General features: G+C 51.6%; 2 pseudogenes; both read left to right on the top strand.

Annotated features, from left to right (window-relative positions):
- Positions 1–237: 237 nt before the first annotated feature.
- LOC142766193 (U2 spliceosomal RNA) lies at positions 238–412 on the top strand (annotated as a pseudogene).
- A 7,698-nt stretch (positions 413–8,110) lies between these two features.
- On the top strand, positions 8,111–8,274 carry LOC142766303 (U2 spliceosomal RNA; annotated as a pseudogene).
- The last annotated feature ends 845 nt before the right edge of the window (positions 8,275–9,119 follow it).

Genomic DNA, 9,119 nt, shown 5'->3' with positions numbered 1-9,119 from the left:
CACACTTGTGTGAAGTGTATACAGCATCATTTCCTCCTCGCGATTCAGTGTTGAGCGCCTTCTTATGTCACCCCTTCTTTGTAACGTTGTATAAGGATGTTATAGGGCAAGTGCATGGTTCACGTAGAAGATAGAACGAGATAGCGTGCATCGCGGCCCCAGGAACACGAAGCAACAAGAGAACAAGAAGATCATTGTCGGTGAAGACAGATGTAAATAATTCCGAAACCCGTACAAATAAATTCTCTTTGTTGTAGTATCTGTTCTTATCAGCTTAATATCTGATACGGATCCTATTTGGATCCAAGATATTAAACTTATTTTTGTAATGCGGCGGAGTGCTTGAAGCTTGCTTCACCTCCGCCACGGGTTGGCCCGGTATTGCACTACCTCCGGGATCGGCCCACTCACCCCTGCGGGGGGGTGAGTTCGACAATAAATTCAGCGATAGAAAGAGTGTTCGGATTCACCAATGATTTTGGGGTAAACGGCGTGGGTGCGGCGAGTGTCCGAGACGGTGGCGTCACGCCGCCCCGGGTGACGCGGTATTCGCGTGCGGGGAGTGCGCTAGCTGTGTTTACACTTACGATTGCTCTGGGCAAAATAAATGTTTCTGTGGAAATTTCATAATGCGAGGGCCCCCCTCCTTTTTTTTGGTTATGTTCAAACGAACATACTCAAGTTTTTTATTTTTTTAAACATCCCTACTCACATTAATAAAACTATTGAGTAATTTATTGTTACTACTACTGTTTCGGAGGAAAACTAGAAGTGTGTATATGATGTGTATGTATGTGTGTAGAAGTGTGTATGTATGCGCCAAGCTATTTCCGCTTTTCGAATTCACCCGTTTCGGAACGAAAAATAAAACAGCCTCTAAGAGAAAATGGTTGTTGGTGTTTCTTTTTACAGTTGCAGTGACAAGCGAAGGCATTTTTATTTCACATCTTCACGCGACGTCTTAACCTGAAGACGCGTAATCTCGCCACGTCTATGCATCTACACTATTATTCCCCATCACAAATTAAAATCGCAAAGAACGCCACAGGACCCACCCCGCACACACCTGCTGTACGGTGGAGCGGCAAAGCCCCGATGTGCTTTTCCTATGTCCACTGACCTGGGTCCCAGCTTCTGCCAGCGGTGGCTGTTATTCTTTGCCACGCGGTCAGCTACCTCGCTGGCGCCCTCAGCCATCACCTTGATGACGATATGATGATATGTGGGGTTTGACGTCCCAAAACCACCATATGATTATGAGAGATGCCGTAATGGAGGGCTCCGGAAATTTCGACCACCTGGGGTTCTTTAACGTACACCCTAATCTGAGCACAGGGAAATGCAGCCGCCACGGCCGGGATTTGATCCCACAACCTGCGGGTCAGCAGCCGAGTACCTTACAGCCACTAGACCACCAAGGCGGACATCACCTTGTTGATCACACACTGCATTTCTGAACACCATCTCATACCAGCTCATCCACCGTGGGCTCTCGTTAATTACAACAAACATCCTCGCACGCTCACCTGAATGGAATTGCCAGTTGCTGGAAGTTCCAAGAAAATTGCGCAGTAGACGTACGGACGCACCACGCACGTACCTGAAGCGCCGTGGAACCCAGGACGCGTGAGATCACGCCCGGGCGCGCTTTGCTGTGCTTTGCCTCTGTACCCACTCATCACTCCTCACAGCTTCACTAAGCCGAGTATGTAGAAGTCGAAGAAGCAGAACAACAAGCCGGCTAATCCCCCACAGTGGGTGTGAGCCACAAGTGAAGGTCAACAAAAACAAGCAACACCAGCGAGCGCAGTGACGAAGCTATCATAAAGGGCGAAATAATCCACGAATATGGCTGCACATTGACGCACGGTCGCATTTGTGCAACCACCCGTCTCCCGAAGACCCGAAGACCGTCTGTCGCGAGTCTTCTCGCACCTTACTCAGCGGAATTCGACGAAAAGCGCAGGCGAGTACTTCTCCACTGATTTCCGCGACCACTTGACGACCGCCTTCTGCCGCCTAATGTCCGTCTGGCACGATCGACGGAGCGCCGCACCAGCGCCTCGTACACGCCACCATAGCACTCCTACCCCTCGGAATCAGCAAAACTCGAACGTTTTCGACCACGACAGGCAGAGCCTGCCGGCCCGTTGAACGCTTGAACGACATCGCAGCGGCATGTCGCACACTCACGTTCCATCACCCTCTGCCACATGACCCTTCATTCACCGGCTTCAAAACGCACGCGGTAGACGTTTCGCACGCATTCCCGGGTCTGCCTTTCACGGCAGGGCCTTCGTCGACCTCGGTGCGGTGTTCCGCCACGTCGGAACTTGCAAGGCATACGTTGAGCGCGCTGAAGCAGCCAAAGGCAACACCTTTTTGCCGATGATTGTGGGCGTCGTTGCAGAGGCGTTGCTTGGGCAGCCAGCGTAGAAGTCATGTCTGATGGGCGACGTAGTCACATTTTGCACAGTAATTTTTTTCTTTTTTCCTTCCAGGCTTTGGTGCTTGAGTTGTACATGTACACTATGCATCAGTTTTTAAAACAAGTGCTGTAGCATCCCTCGCGACATGCCTGATAATGTTCGCCGGCAAGCATTTGGTGTGACGTCATGGGCACATTCGAGAATACACATGCAAGCAATTGCTTGCACGCGTGGCTTCGACCTCTGGGAAAAAGAAGGTTTCAGTTTTAACATGTTTGTAAGCGAAACAAGAAACTTCAAGCGGACCAGGGATAAAAGCAATGCCGTGAAGCCAGCGCTGCCGCTGTCGGTGCACAATGCTGGTTGTGCATGGGTGGACGTCGGAATTGCTTTGCTACTGTTTGCCCGGCTTTTGGCCAGAACTAAGTACGAGGTGTGAAAGAATGGATTTTAATTACGTGCTAATGAATTGCATCGCTTCTCGGCCTTTTGGCTAGGATCTTTTTAGTCAACAGGCGGCAAGTTTTTCAAGCTTAGTCATCCCCCGGGGCCCGCGATCGGCTCGGCCGGTTGCCTGCAACGCGAGGATGGCTTTCCGGGCACCCCCTCCTAAAGCGCACTGCTTTTGCTTCAACGCTTCGACGGATTCTGCCGCAGATGAAATCATCGACGCAATTGAAGAAGTAACTGGGCCATGAGGTCTCAAGTCCCTTCAGCACCAAGGCGGAACGAAGTTCTGCATTGCAGTAGCCACTGCGGCGGCCGCAGTGAAGCTTTCGTCGCGGGGAAGTTTCTTCCTCAACGGAGTCTCTGTACCAGTCGCCCAAGTCGGACCTCAAGTAGTCGCAGTAACAGTCTTCAGGTGCCCCCTCTTTCTTGGGGATGCCTCTTTGGCTGCAGCATTCACCCAGTACGGCAAAGTAATAGACATCCGTGAACAAACGTTCAAAGGGCGCCAGCACGTGGGCAACAGTCTCCGAGTTGTACGGCTGGAGATGATCAAACCAGTGCCGAATTTCCTGACTGTGCAAGGGCACCGTGTATTGTGCGATTATCGGGGCGTGACGAAAGTCTGCTCCCGATGCTCCCAAGAAGGCCACGTGGGGAAGGACTGCCACATCCCGAGATGTGCGAGGTGCGAAGCATTCGGCCACGACACGACAGGATGTTCCGCCTCATGCCGCCGGTGCGGCGGGGAACACGCGACTGCAGACTGCCTTCAGCCAAGGTCGTATGCGGCGGCCGCGGGGGAGAAACCTCCCACAAGTCCGAGAGCCCCCGAACCAGAACAAGAACCTCGTGCGGAAGTCACTGCCCCCCGGGGCAACATCGAGGAGGTGCAAGGTGGGAGGGCGCACAACCCTCAGGAGGAAGAGCCCATTCAAGACTGGAGTGCAGTGGTTGAAGATTCGTCCCCAAGCCCGCAGGTGACAAACGACTCCGCATCCGTGTCGGAGACGGAGTCACTGTCGGGAGCAAGTCAGCTCACCTCAATGAAATCGGACGACACAAGGCAGTCGTCAAGCTCCATTGAGGACGCACCCCCAAACACCGAACCCTCGCAGGGCAAGCCTGTGGGCATCAAGCACCCCAGCGGTCAGGTGGCCGTCGGGCGAGGACACCGTACGCCCGCGAGTGAACCTCAGTATCCGAAAACATCGAGCGACCCTCCGAACACGCAGCAGGACCAACAACCGCTGAGCCCGGTGTCCCGAGTGCTGAAGCAGAGCCGAGACCCCAAACTCCGGAACCCACTGAACGACATTTTTGGACCTTTGGGCGATGACTACGGAATGCGCTGGACAAACCGGATTTGAAACGGCCATACCAATCATCGGCGTCAAGCTCCGAGGAAGTGGGAAACCCCAGCAAGCACGCGGTGACGGAAACGCCGCATACCGAGGGCCCGTCCGGGTCCAAGCCTCCGGACACGTAAAGGGCGTCGACTGACCCGTCGTTCACCGGCGGGAAGGTATTCCTACCTTTAGTAAACATTTCTCTAGCAACATGGTTAACATAGTTACCCTAAATATACAGGGGTTTTGTAAACCCGATAAACAGACAGAGGTTATCCATTTTGCTAGAGAGAATTTTATTCACCTTTTGTTTCTTCAAGAAGTAAATTTTGTGTCGACGGCAGATGTAACAGCCTTTCGTAATCGTTTCAATTTGCCGTGCTATTTTTCGCTAGCTTCCACGCGCAGTTGCGGTGTCGGCGCGGTGATAATGAACACCGCCCTTTTTTCCACGCTCTTTTGCACTGTTGATAGCGACGGTCGAGTGTTGCAGTTGAAATGTAAGATAGGCAGCCTGCGCATGCGCTTTGTATGTGTGTACGCGCCGATGCGAAAGAGGGACACGAACGCTTTTTTTCGATCGTTATCGCCCTATTTCATGGACGAGTGCGCGACAGTGCTATGTGGGGATTTCAACTGTGTCACTGATAGCATGCGAGATGTACGGGGCCCGGGCCAAGGCAGAAATGTTAACAACGCTCGCGAGCTCGTCAGCTTAACACAGGACTTCGGGCTCCAAGACGCATGGATTCTTAAGAAAGGCAATACGTTTGTCCCGACCTGGAAAAGGGGTTCATCGGAGACAAGGCTAGATAGATTTTATGTCTGTGAGGCCTTGAGTCCTGTGGTGGCCGACGTGGCGGTGCGCGCCTTTCCGGTAGAGGCGGGTAGAATTTCTGACCACTTTCCTGTGGTTCTGTCTATGGCCTTGCCGGATCGTTGGTTGGACGGGGTGCGCCTATGGCGCCTCGATCTAGCGGTGCTCGCAGATGACGCGGTGAAAGAGACTCTAAGGGCGGGTGTTAAGGAAACACTTCCGGGCGCGAGAGACCCGTCTCAGGAGTGGGATAGTTTAAAAGCACAGTGGCAGCGTTGGGCTCAGGAATGTGGTAGGAACGTGAGACTGAGACTCACGTACGAGCTTAATGAAACCCTGCGGAAGATAAGAATACTGAAAGCAGGCGCCCCCTTGACTCCAACCACGAGAGAGTACTTGAGAGTTTTGAGAGCCCGATACGACCGCATCTTCCTGCAAACGACCCAAAAGGTACACATACACCCGCCAGACTCGATTTTTCGAGACACGCCTGACCTCAGCCGTTTCTTGACATCACGGCGCTCGCCGAACGGCCCTGAGTACGCGATGACAGTATGTATGCCGGACGGGTCGGTTTCGGAAGAAAGCATAGATATAGACACGCGCTTTTTGGAGTACTTTTCTAACTTGTTTGCGGAAGGCGACTCACAAATAGATGCGAGCACGGTAGTCAGCGAACTTGAAACCCTATGCGCCGAGCTGCCTAAATTACCGGAAGAAGCAAGCGCAAACCTAATGAAAAAAGCGTCTGCCGCGGAAGTTTACTCCATTTTGCGATCTTTGAAGGTAGGTTCAGCCCCGGGCCCGGACGGTCTGCCGACCGAATTTTATAAAGAGCTTTGGCCGGAAATTGGTGCTGGCTTGGTAGCCATGATTAATAGAATTTTAAAAGGTGGGAAGCTCCCAGACTCATTAGCGGAGGGTAAACTAATTTTACTACATAAGGAAGGGAAAGATCGTAGGCAACCGGGATCATGGCGACCAATAACCGTGTTAAACGCGGATTATAAGATTTTCGCGGCCGTCCTAGTGAGTAGACTGAAGCAAAGGTGGCCCGAAGTGATTTGTAATCAACAAACGGGCTCGGTGATGGGCAGAAACATTTTTAACGCCCTCACGCTCACTCGGAACCTCTTGGCGTACATGGCCCACACCAAGACGCGAGGGTTTTGCATTTCCTTAGATCAGGAACACGCTTTCGACCGCGTCAGGCACGAATACCTTTTCGGTGTATTAAGCAAGTATGGGCTTCAGCCCAAAGCTGTTGCTTTGTTCCGTAACATCTACGCGAACAAGAGAAGTGTCTTGGTGCTTAACGGCGTAGCGAAGGGGACGATACACCTAACTAGAGGCGTTCGGCAGGGGTGCTCTGTGAGCCCCATGCTATTCGTACTGTGTATTGACCCCTTCTTTCGTGCGGTCTTGGCTGACACTCGAATACGCGGCCTTCCCCTCCCGGGCACAGCCACAGTGACAGTATCTGCGTACGCCGATGACGTCACGGTGTTTGCTCGAGACGAAGATAGCATCTCGCAGGTACTCACGCGTTTCGGGGAATATGCTAGGCTCTCAGGCGCGAAGCTAAATATGAATAAAAGTAGCGCCATGGTGCTCGGCAACTCGCTGCAATCGAGTTTACCACACGACCTCCAAATAGCTACGAGGCTACAGATTCTCGGTATCACTTTTGAGAAAACAGGAGTTGCACCCGATGTGTGGGAGGAGCTGAGTAGAGAAGTGACTGACTCGACACAGAGAGCCACGAGCTTTAAGTTTTCTTTTGCTGAGAAGGCGTATTTGATCAAGTGTATTTTTTTGGCGCGGGTCTTTTATGTTTCGAGAATAGAATTTCCCCCGGAAGCAGTGTTGAAGGCCCTCGACCGAGCCGTATTTTCTTTCTTTTGGGACGGGAAGACAGAGCGCCTGCAGCGAGATGCACTCAGGCTTCCTCGGAATCTTGGGGGCTTTGGTCTCCCGTGTATTGGTACGACGGCGCAGCTGCTCGCACTTAAAACAGTGTTGGGAATTTTAGATGATGTAGGGGCACCCGCAAGACCACTCGTCATGTTTTTTCTAGGCCTGCAGCGCAGAGTGCTGGTCCCCCGAGCACTGGGAAATTTGTGCCCGAGCGCGGAGCATACACCGCCCTATTATAAGGAACTTGTGGCGCTCTCGCGGGAGCTCACGGCCATGGACCCGGATCTTGATCCGCGAGAAATTGCCCCTGTGCGGCTATGTGAACAGCTGGTTTCTACCAGGGGCACGTTAAGAAGCCCGCCACCCACGTTCCCATGGCCCGAGTTAACGACGGGTAGGCTACCAAAACAGGTAGCTGACCTGCAATGGCAAAGGGGCTGGCGAATTTTGCCCACGCTGGAACGATTACAGCGTTGGGGGGTAGTGCAGTCCGCCAGGTGCCCCAACTGCGGAAACACGGAAACCGCGACGCACGCGGTCTCAGCCTGTGTGGTGGCAAGAACATTTTGGCAGCTAATTCACAGAACCCAGCCCAGCCTGCGTGTCGCTCACTATTACACGAGAGACCGTTGCCCCCGGGGTAGGTTTGGCCGATTAGTGATCGCCGCTGGCGAGTTTGTGCTCTGGCGTAATCGCTGCAGGGCGGCTGTCTGACGGCTACAGTGGCCGCTGTTATCTCAGTTTCGAGAGACACTTGTGTGCTTCCTTGAGGTGCAACTAGCAGCTCACGGGGAAATAGAATTCTTGAGACATTGGTCTTGCCCTTTTTTGGGAGTGACAGGAGATAAGATCAAGCTCTCTGTTAGATTCTCCGACTGTCACATAGTTTAAGAGATTACCATGTCGGTGTTGTTTGTGGGTTCATTTTCCTTTGCTGTGTGTGTTTTCTTCCTTTTTCTGTTTTTCTCTTTGGCACAAGCTATCATTGTTAAGTTGCATGGAAAACGTGTCTGTTGTACAAGCTTGAGTGTTATAGGAAATAAGCATGTTCCGTCACGTAGTATGTGTAGAATTGTAATTAGATCCACTTTTGTATGCGCAATGCTATTGACCAGTAGTGCTGTAATTGTCTCGTGTTTGAAGTAAATAAAACATTTCTCAATCTGTTCTTATCAGCTTAATATCTGATACGGATCCTATTTGGATCCAAGATATTAAACTTATTTTTGTAATGCGGCGGAGTGCTTGAAGCTTGCTTCACCTCCGCCACGGGTTGGCCCGGTATTGCACTACCTCCGGGATCGGCCCACTCACCCCTGCGGGGGTGAGTTCGACAATAAATTCAATGATAGAAAGAGTGTTCGGATTCACCAATGATTTTGGGGTAAACGGCGTGGGTGCGGCGAGTGTCCGAGACGGTGGCGTCACGCCGCCCCGGGTGACGCGGTATTCGCGTGCGGGGAGTGCGCTAGCTGTGTTTACACTTACGATTGCTCTGGGCAAAATAAATGTTTCTGTGGAAATTTCATAATTGGAGGGCCCCCCCTTTTTTTGGTTATGTTCACACGTACATACTCAAGTTTTTAATTTTTTTAAACATCCCTACTCACATTATTAAAACTATTGAGTAATTTATTGTTACAATTACTGTTTCGGAGGAAAGCTAGAAGTGTGTATATGATGTGTATGTGTGTGTATAAGTGTGTATGTATGTGCCAAGCTATTTACGCTTTTCGAATTCACCCGTTTCGGAACGAAAAATAAAACAGCCTCTATGAAAAATTGGTTGTTGGTGTTTCTGTTTACAGTTGCAGTGACAAGCAAAGGCATTTTTATTTCACATCTTCACGCGACGTGTTAACCTGAATACGCGTGCTCTCGCCACGTCTATGCATCTACACTATTATTCCCCATCACAAATTAAAATTGCAAAGGACGCCACAGGACCCACCCCGCACACACCTGCTGTACGGTGGAGCGGCAAAGCCCCGATGTGCTTTTCCTATGTCCACTGACCTGGGTCCCAGCTTCTGCCAGCGGTGGCTGTTATTCTTTGCCACGCGGTCAGCTATCTCGCTGGCGCCCTCAGCCATCACCTTGATGACGATATGATGATATGTGGGGTTTGACGTCCCAAAACCACCATATGATTATGAGAGA

Source organism: Rhipicephalus microplus, chromosome 6 (assembly GCF_043290135.1).
Source record: "Rhipicephalus microplus isolate Deutch F79 chromosome 6, USDA_Rmic, whole genome shotgun sequence".
Taxonomy (NCBI): Eukaryota; Metazoa; Arthropoda; class Arachnida; order Ixodida; family Ixodidae; genus Rhipicephalus; species Rhipicephalus microplus.
Note: the sequence above shows the minus strand (reverse complement) of the source record. Positions and strands in the feature narration are given on the sequence as shown.